We start from the raw sequence: 10855 nt of genomic DNA, 5'->3' as shown, positions 1-10855 counted from the left end.
CGGCTGGAGTAAGTACTCTGACCGGCGATGTGCCGCTCTAGGGATTGAATGGGGGATTAGCTGACATGACATTGGACAGAATGCTGACGGACTAAAGCAACACCGATCTAACTTTTGTTTCCTTCGTGAGGTCAACACCAATCACACTAACCACAAACTTTAAGATATATATATTTATCGAAGTTTTAAATTGTCTACCATTTTTATAGAATTCCTTTTTTTTTTTTTCTTTTTTTTCTCGACCTATTGTTCCAACATTCATTCAACCGAAAAACAATATAGTCGTTGAGGTCACTTAATTAGGTTAGTTCAATATCGAAAAGGAAAAAGAAAAATACCACTTTGAAATTTGGTGTTGTTTCCTTTCAATTAAAATTTTGTATATACATTGAATTTTCATTTCCTTTTTGTTCGAAGTTTTTCAGCCTTTGTGTGAAGCACATCTAGTTATCTAAGAGCGTTAGGTTCAACCTTGAAGTTGAATTTCTATCGTGATTTTTTTTTTTTTTTGCCTTTTTATATACGTATTTTTGTGGAACTTTCATTTCACTAACACATTTTTTACTATAGGTATTTGTAGCGAATTAAAGCACAGATAGCTAGGGTTTCTTACAACCAGCTACGTCTTGAATTTCTGTTAGTGGTTAATGGTATTTTGAATTTTTTTTTACAAAAACATACATATACAAGCATATCCACACACATAAATATTTCACATTTATGAAATTTTGTTTTAATCACCTGTATACACACGCATACATATCTTTTAATTTTTTTCATAGGATTTTATTGAAGTTAGAAGTTTTATTTTATAGATACCGATTTACACACATACAATTGTTTTACACCTGGGAATTCTAACCCATTTTGTTGCACACGTACATATAGATCGTACCTATATAATATACCCTTTTATATTAATACAAATATTACATACACGTTTATTTTTTTGAATTTTTTTTTCTTCGCGAAATCAATTGATTATCTTTCCACCTTCTTATCTTAGGGGATAACTTCGATTTCGATATTATTCGGGACCGCATCGAGGTGGTGTATGGATAATCATCAAGATCGGGAAGAAATACCGAGGCCAGGGTTAGGAATTCTTAGTCGCAACAGAGAGGGGCCGGTCACACGCAGCATTACTAGGGCCCTTGAAAACCAAGTGGCCGGTTCTATATTCACCCAAATAGACACGGGAATAGAGATACCAGTAGACTTTCTGCCAACTGACTTCCTGAACCGCTGTTCTGCCAGGATTTTCGCTAACCTCGAAAATAGTGGAAAGAGTAGGAAAGAGGTTGTTGTCTCAAATTCGATAATAGTGGATAACGGGGATAATTCCCTTAGCTTTTTGCGCAAGTTGTCGTTGTTGGAGATGTCCGAATCGGGGGATGTTCAACAGATAGGGGGTGCTTTTGGAGGTGCTGTATCACGACGGCCAACCGGAAATACAGAGAAGGAACGCGGATCCGCAACAGCACAGCCAGCAGCTCACATGGACAACCTCAACGCCATTATGGAGACGATATCTCAACAAAACCAGATCGTTCTAGAAGCTATGGATGAATTCCGGAAAATGAGAGCCGATGTGTCAAGATTAAGTAACCGTCTAGCTGACGTAGAATTGTCCATGCAAGGAACAGCGCCACGACCGCAACCAGCGTCAACTTCGACACCAGGTCGAAATAATGATCGAGAAAATAGGGAGACGATTAACGAGGGGGAACAGCGGGACGAGATGACCAGGAACATGTATGATAGGAAGAGAATCGATCTTAACAAATGGCACCTAAAGTTTGATGGGTCACCCAAGGGGATGACAGTAGAAAGCTTTGTCTTTCGAGTAGAGAAGATGAGAATGCAGTACAATTTGACATACGAACAGCTTCTAGCTGACTTTCACTGTTTGGTGACCGGGGTAGCTCTCAAATGGTACTGGCAGGTCCTAGAAGATAATGCTGACGACAAGAACTTTGACTACTTTCGCCTCAAGGCTGAGCTTTTAGCTCAATTTAAGTCTGCAGATTCTGATTATGAGGTGATTCGCGAGATCATGGAACGGAAGCAACTCCCACAAGAGAGTTTCGATGAATTCTACGCGGAAGTCCATGATCTCACGTTCAGACTGAGGAAAAAGATTCCAGAAGCAGAACTCGTCAATATAATAAAAGGCAATCTTAAGCCCTTTTTAGCTAATTTAACGTTTGCCACCAAATTATCGACCCTAGCCGAGTTAAAACATGAGTGCAAGCGAGCTGAAAAACTCATGAAAGAGAATAGGGCTCGATTTAAAGGGGTGAGCGAGCTAGAAGTTAGCAAAAGGATTTGGAGTACAGGGGTAGACGGGGAAGTAGAAGTTGAAGCCTTCAATAGGGATATCTCAGGAGCAAACAAAATGAAGCCCGGGGCCGCCTCTTCCCGTGATCCGTCAAAACCCCATCCTCCATCCTATGATCCAAACGTACGTGATTCATCCCATAACCAAAGTAAGTGTATTAGTAGCGTCCCAAACCAATCCTTTTGTCCGTCTCCATTCCACCTCATGTTGTGCTTTGCTTGTGGAATGCCGGCAGACTACTATGTTAGGAACCCGGCTGAAGCAGCAAATGACAGTAAATGTAAGTCCTCCTTCCACCTTATGAAATGTTTTGCATGTGGCAGTGACTCGTCCTTCTGTGTGTTCAAACCTGAGGCGGGAAACCGGGGTCTGGCGGAGATGTCCGGGCACTCTGTCCAGAACAAGGACAACCCGGAATAGAAAATACTAAAATTAGAATCATGAAACGCAGGAAAGAAGCGGGTGAGTTACATAGCGAAGGGCGTATGGGAAATAAACAAATAGCAGAAAAGGAAAGCCTACATATCAGAAAACTGAGGTATGAAGAAGCTCGGAGACGTATATTTTGCGAAGAATTAGCTAGGCAGAAGAAGGGAAAAAGTGACAGGAATTTCAATAAAATAAAGAAAATGAGGGAGAAGAAAAAGAGTTTTAAGAGAATTAGAAGCAAAATAATAGCCACAATCGTCACAGTGAAAGGGGATAATAGATTCTTTGCCAAGACCGAGATAGGGGGGCATGAGGTTCTAGCGTTGTTAGACTCGGGGGCAGGATTATTATTATTATTATTATTATTAAGACACAAGTAAGACAGTCTTTTAACGTGCCACATTTCATTTGATACAATACTTTCTTAAGATTAAGGATTAGGGATAAATGACTTAAATATACAAGTTATTTGAACTTTACAATAAATTTCAAGATACATAGATCAATAGCCAAATAAACATAAAAGGAATAAAGGAGAACATAGAGAAAGAAGGAAAGAAAGAAAGGGTGTATTCAATATTATTAGGTACACATGCAGAACTTCAGTGATATCATAAGTTGAGTTTTGAATAATAATGGTATAAAAGTAGCATTCGATAGTATCTGATAATCACAATTGTGAAACACCCTGTTAAATTTAAGATTGGGATTGAATAGCCAGTTTGAATTGCCGTGGATTTGCTACCATTTTTAATTTGTTAGGCAGTGAGTTCCACAACTGAATGGCTCTAACGAAAAACATTCTTGAGGTAGCCGAATATTTAAAGTGTGGTACTATAAGATTGCATGTTCTAGTTGAGTGTGCAAAAGTTAATTTTGAGAAGAGATAACTCGGACAACGGGTATGGATTAGCTTATGTATAAATAACAATAAACGGCATTCAAAAAATTTTGATAAACTGCAACCAAGAATTTGTACGGATAGTTCGGATATATGGTCATATTTTCTTTTTAGGTGTACATATCTAGCTGCATTGTTTATTAGTAATTGTGATTTATTCATGGAACCCTTATCAAGGCACCCATATACTAGTTCTTGATATGAGATTATGGGCACTAATAGAGTCTTAACAAGTTTTAGCTTAATATCCAGAGGGATATAAGCTGCGGTTCTCCAAAGCTGTCTTAATACAGAATACGACTTAGAAATTGTTGCATTTATATGATCAACGCATGAGAGGGAGGTATTCAACCTAAAGCCTAGGGTTTTAACAGAATTCTCATATTTGATAATTGTACCATTCAGTCTAAGAGGAGAAACATCATCCATGCTATATGAACAATGAGATAGGGCAATAGCTTGTGTCTTGGACGCATTAAGGTTAAGCCTATTATGCTTCGACCATAGATAAATAGATTCCAGATCTTCGTTTATTCTGAACACCAAATCCTCTCTAAGCCCCAGAGGTGCGGATAGATATATTTGTGCATCATCAGCGTAAAGATGAATAGAAACATTTTTACAGCACTTAACAATGTCGTTGATGTATAGACTAAATAAAATGGGACCAAGAATAGATCCTTGGGGTACCCCAGCTGTAATTGGCACCAAATCAGAGCAACTATTTTTTAGTACAACCTTTTGCCATCTGTTCGTAAGATAGCTTGCAATCAATCCAACTGCATCGTGGTTAAATCCAAAGTACGCGTAAAGTTTTTGCAAAAGAATCTTATGACAAATAGTATCAAAAGCTTTAGAAAAGTCTAATAATGTAAGAATGGTAAGATCTCCTTGGTCAAAGAATGGTCTAATATCTTCCATCACTTTCAACACGGCTGTTGAACAGCTATGTCCCTTTCGATAAGCGGACTGATACTCAGATAAGAGTCCGCTCTCTGATAGATACCCTCTCATTTGATTTAAAATTAATCTTTCAAAAACCTTTGATAATGCCGGTAAAATGCTGATTGGTCGAAAATCACATGGTTGAGTTGCATTATATTTTTTAGCAACAGGTGTTATATTAGCTACTTTCCAAATGTCAGGGAACCTTGAAGTTGTCAATGAAAAATTTAATATGTGAGTAAATGGGCCAATAATATAGGGCAGAATTAACTTTATAAACTTTAAACTGATACTGTCCTCACCTACCGCATTTGATTTAACTGAAAGTATACACGGTATAACTTCAGATTCACTAACATTTTTAAAACTAAATTTAATATCGCTATGAAAAACAAGTTCACAATTCTGTTCAAATCGAGCGCTATCAACAGGCATCTTTATTGAAAAATATTCGTTCATATCGTCAGGATCAACCATACACTCTGACTTCATTTCCGATTTTACCCCGAGACTTCTTAGATTGTTCCACAGCAGTTTTGAAGGAAGCTTGACGTTGAGTTTGCTCTGGAAGTAAGATTTCTTAGCTCTGCGGGTTGCTTCAGTAGCTCTGTTACGCATTAGTTTGAACATTATCCAATTCTCCTCAGTTCTGTCTTTTTTCCAAGCAGAATAACACCTGTGCCTCGCATTTATGGCTTTACGTACCCCCGTAGTGAACCATGGCTGCTTATTTTTACTTATTTTTATTTTTTTTAAAGGGACGTATTTATAATAGAGGTAACTAACCAACATGCAGAAATAACCAACTTTTTCGTTTAAGTCAGCTAAAAACCAACAGTCATTCCATGGTAGGACGGACGCTTCAGTAGCTAGCTCATTAATATTAATATTGCTAAAATCACGAAAGTGTATGAAATCTGGTGGTCTGTATACGTGAGAATTCAACTCTATATTGTAATTTAAAAATAACAGGTCATGGTCGCTCACACTGCATAAAGAGAGTTGCTCAAAATGCAGTATGGACGACCCATCTGATACACAAAATAAGTCAAGCAAACTAGGCTTACATTTGGGGCCAAAACGAGTAGGCAAATTATTTATCACCTTCAAACCAACACTTGCCAAATCATCCGAAAGATTCTTAGCGCGCTCGTTTTTTAAGAGCAAGTCTATATTTAGATCACCACATAGTATTATGTGTTCATACATTACGCTAAATCTATTGATCTGCTGAAATAAGTTGCTTAAATCACATAACATGCTTGGGTTATACACACATATCACAAGGCAGCGCTGAATATTAGTGAAAAACTCAACCATCAAAAACTCAACCTCGTCCAAATGGGTTGATTTGTGTACTATTTTAAGTTTCAGACCCTTCTTGTAATATATCGCTATCCCTCCACCACGCTTGTCAAGCTGTCTATCGTTTCTCACAACAGAAAAGTCACATAAATTGTAAAAATTGTCGCAGTTATCACCTCTAAACCAAGTCTCAGTCACACACACCACATCAACACATGTACCCTCAAAGATGTAGCTAAGATAATCAAGCTTGCATTGATTTAAGCTCCTAGCATTTAAATGGCATATTTGAAATCCCGAATGGAAATCACTAACCAACTTTAACGAAGTTTTAAGGTTGAAATCGCTAGAGCCTACGTTTGAGTTATGCATAGTCATAGGACATAATTCCAAGCAATTCAATTTGACTGTAAAAGTATGAATCTGAAACCACTGTACTATAAGAAAAGGAATAATAGAAGGGTGATAGAAATTGAAGTATAGCAACGCCTGAGATAGAGAAGGTATGCATAATTAACCTACGTAAAAAATAACAAGTAAATGCTAACAATAAAGCAAACATAAACAAATGCATTTTGAGCATTACAGGTAAATATGTATGTAACAATATAAATAAAAATAAAAAGAACATCAAGTTGCGCTGCTCATAAGAGAATCCACATCAGTTTTGGTACATACAAATTTCGGCTCTTCATTGCGTTTTAAGCGTACAAAAATCTTTCCTTGAATTGAGAACACAGAGAACAATTTCTTTTTTCTTCTAAGCTCACAAGCATAAGTCATAACTTCTCTGAGCATCTTAGGCAAGCTTTCATGTAGGTAAACACTGCCATAACCCGGTTGGTCAATGTCCGATAGTGCAAGTGACCTCTTATTTCTCTTGCAAAAACTAGCTGTTGCTCTTAGTAGTTTGGTACGTTCGTATGCAGAGAGCAATTTCACTACAATTGGTGAATAGTTGTTGTTACCCTTTTGCAGTTTGCTTTTAACATTTTTCATGCGGAACGCATCGCGCAGTAGGGGTGGTTTGCATTGCACACGACTGCAGATTTTTGCAAAAATATCCGAAACATTCTCATCAACAGCTTGTGGGATGCCGTTTATAATATAAGGATCTAGCTGTTTAGGTAAGAATTCGAGTTTATTGTTAGAAGGAAAAGAGCACTTGATCCTACCAATCAGGAATCAAAATATAAGAACGGCAAATGGAGGCGAAACACCAGTCAGGAGCGTTATCACGCTTCCAGTTGTGTGGGATGGCATGACGCAGGACCTCGAATTTCTGATTGTTCCTGGTCTACAGCAGGAAGTCTACTTAGGGGTCGACTTTTGGCAGGCCTTCGATCTTAGTGTTATTAATAGGGGACGGGGTGCCGCGGCCAGCAAAGCCGTGGTATCGGAACTCGCACCCGCCGAGGGAGACCTGTGTTTTGATGCGGTGCAACATATTCTGAGCCCTGAGGAGAGTAAAGCGTTAGAGAGCATAAAGGCACAGTTTCCGTCGTTCGCTGTTCTTGGTTTAGGGAAAACAGACATTGAGGAGCACGTGATTGAGGTAACGGATGAACATCTACCCGTGAAGCAACGCCATTACCCCATATCGCCAGCCATCCAAAAATTAATATTTCACGAACTTGATCGCATGCTAGAGATGGGAGTCATAGAAGAAAGCAACAGCTGCTGGAACTCGCCGGTGTCTTTAGTTATCAAGGGAACCAAGAACAGACTGTGCCTCGACGCTCGTAAGGTTAATGAACGCACCATAAAAGATGCTTACCCACTCCCCCACATCGATGGTATCCTAAGCCGACTTCAAAATACACGCTATATATCTGCCATCGACTTAAAAGACGCGTTTTGGCAAATACCATTAGAGACAAAGTCTAGAGAAAAGACGGCTTTTACGGTGCCTGGCAGACCTTTGTACCATTTTACGGTCATGCCTTTTGGCCTATGCAACGCTGCGCAGCGTATGTGTCGTTTAATGGACAAAGTTATACCCGCTTCCCTACGTGAATCAGTGTTTGTTTATTTAGATGACTTACTTGTTTGTTCCGAAGATTTTTCGTCCCACTTATATTTGTTATCTGTTGTAGCTAAATGTCTCCGAGATGCGAAATTGACGATCAACGTTGAAAAGAGTAAATTCTGTTACAAGGAGGTGCGATATCTCGGATACGTGGTCGGGAATGGATGCATCCGGACAGATGACAGCAAAATAGCGGCGATGAGGGACTTTCCCGAACCACGAACCCCCAAGCAGCTCAGAAGGTTCCTAGGGATGACGGGATGGTACAGACGGTTTATACAAGACTATGCAACGATTGCGGCACCGCTACACGACAGACTTACAAAAGAAAATATAAAAAAATTTGCAATGACGGACGAGGCCACGAAAGCGTTTAATAGTTTAAAACATAGCCTGATGTCGGCACCCGTGCTGACACATCCGGACTTCACCAGACATTTTTACATCCAGTGTGATGCATCGACTGACGGGGTGGGTGGAGTACTGTTCCAACTGGACGACGACAACAACGAACGACCAATAGCGTATGTGTCCGCCAAACTGAATAAAGCGCAGCGTAACTACAGCATCACTGAACTGGAATGCTACGCTGCTGTTATAAGCATAAAGAGATTCAGGCCCTACGTGGAGGGTCTACCTTTTACGGTGATAACGGACCACGCGAGCTTGAAGTGGCTCATGAGCCAAAAGGATCTCTCGGGCCGACTGGCAAGGTGGAGCCTTAAGCTACAGGCGTATGATTTTAAGATAGAACACCGTAAAGGGACTCAAAACGTAGTGCCCGATGCCCTATCGCGAATGGACATGGACGAGATCGACATTCTGGATAGAAGATTGGATATTGACATTAACGCAGAAGCTTTCAAGTCGCCCGAGTACACAGAGTTACAAAAGACTATAACAGAGAACCAAGACAGATTACCAGAACTCTGTGTATCAGACGGGTACGTGTACAGACGAACACAATTTAACCGAGGAGACGAACCGCAGGAGGACCATGCCTGGAAACTCTGGGTCCCGGTAGAGCTGCGGAGGAATTTGGTAGAGTTATCGCACGCGTCACCTTCAGCTGGTCATTGTGGAATCCATAAGACCCTATCGCGTGTCCGCGATAGATATTATTGGCCCGGTATGGTTGCAGATGTAAATACATATGTGAAATCATGCGAAATCTGCAAAGGCAACATAACTCAAAATGCCTTCCACAAGCCAACCATGGGAAAGCAGCACCTCACTGAACGTCCTTTTCAACGTTTGTTCGTCGATTTTATGGGCCCATACCCACGTACATGTGATGGCAACGTTTATATTTTTGTGTGTTTAGATCATTTGTCAAAATTTGTTTTTCTAAAGCCGATGCGAAAAGCCACTTCTGCCGAGGTAGTGAAGTATTTAGAAAAAGACGTGTTCCACGTTTTCGGAGTACCTGAGTATGTGCATTCCGATAATGGAAAGCAGTTTACGTCCGAAATGTTTACCTCGTTTTTACAAAAATACGGAACGACGCACATAAAGACAGCGTTTTACTCGCCACAGGGGAACGCAGCGGAGAGAGTTAACCGCTCCATACTACAAATAATTCGGTCTTACATCAATAACAACCAAAAGAACTGGGATAAATATGTTAGCGATGCAGCGTTCGCACTTCGCAGTGTCCTACACACGGCAATTAACACGTCCCCATATGAGGCGATCTTTGGTATTCCGATGATGCAACATGGTGCATCTTATGAACTATGCCGGAAATTGAGCGCGCTGAAAGATGCTGATTTCGAAGTAGGAACGACGCAGGACAGGCTGCACATACTCAGAGAAAAAATCATGCAAGAACTTAAGTTAGCACACGAAAGGAGTAAGAAGACATACAACCTGAGAAGCAGGGAAGTAGCATTCAATGTAGGGCAGATGGTATACCGCCGTAATTTTAAACAAAGTTCCAAAATTGTCAATTTTAATGTGAAACTTGCCCCAAAGCAAATTAAGTGCGTTGTACTTAGAGCAATAGGTAACGCAATGTACGAACTAGGCGATATTCGAGGCAAGGCAATCGGCGTGTACCACGCAAAAGACCTTTTCGCGGCTTAAGATGAGTGTTATATGTAGTACTTGTAATATGTGCTAAATGTATTTCGTATTAGTATGCTGTATTAGATGTTTTTGTTATGTGATTAGCTATAGTAATTTGAAGCCCACTTGACCACTTACACCAACTGACGAAACAATCAACTGGACCATGTCACTAATGTATTTGACCATTTATTTATTTACACTATTAATTATACACCTCTAGCTAAAAAATTTTTTTTTTCGTATTTTTATTTATTTGTTTTATTGACGACTGACGATATAAGTTGAAAACGACCACCTGTGATATAGATATAAATGATTAACCTATGATATTTTAGATAAGTAGTTTTAAAACCCAGTGGTCCTAGTAGTAGAGTGGTTGCCCACATATTTATAGATGTTCAATTTACAAAAAAAAAAAGGTGCAATAGTAGGGAAGATGAAGATAAAGCGGCAAAAGTGATATGCTTAGATGAAGCCCGGCATTGGGAGTGGGTCGAAGCCACACGTTGGGCCAGAAAAAGATGGGATTAGCGGCTGCGTTAATATTTTTTTTACGCACACGCTCCATGATGCAGGCGTCATCGGCGGATGCGAGCCTGTAACGACAGCCTTTCAACAAACTACGCCCCTGTACGCCTACACGCACGCGCACCACTGTCTCTGCAAGTAACAATGCCAATTGTCTGCAAACCAACTGCATATTATGTGTGTATGTGGGTAAATACAAAACAATAGGTTGTAGCCAACATGTTTGACGCCTAGCAGGATTTTTGAGTGACTTTTAAGAAAGGGGATTTGACTGCAAAAAAAAAAAAAAATGTAGATAGGAAAACGG

The sequence above is a fragment of the Eurosta solidaginis genome, chromosome 2, assembly GCF_040869045.1.
Source record: "Eurosta solidaginis isolate ZX-2024a chromosome 2, ASM4086904v1, whole genome shotgun sequence".
In the NCBI taxonomy this organism is placed as follows: Eukaryota; Metazoa; Arthropoda; class Insecta; order Diptera; family Tephritidae; genus Eurosta; species Eurosta solidaginis.
The sequence above is the reverse complement of the archived record's forward strand: the minus strand, read 5'-3'. Positions refer to the sequence as shown.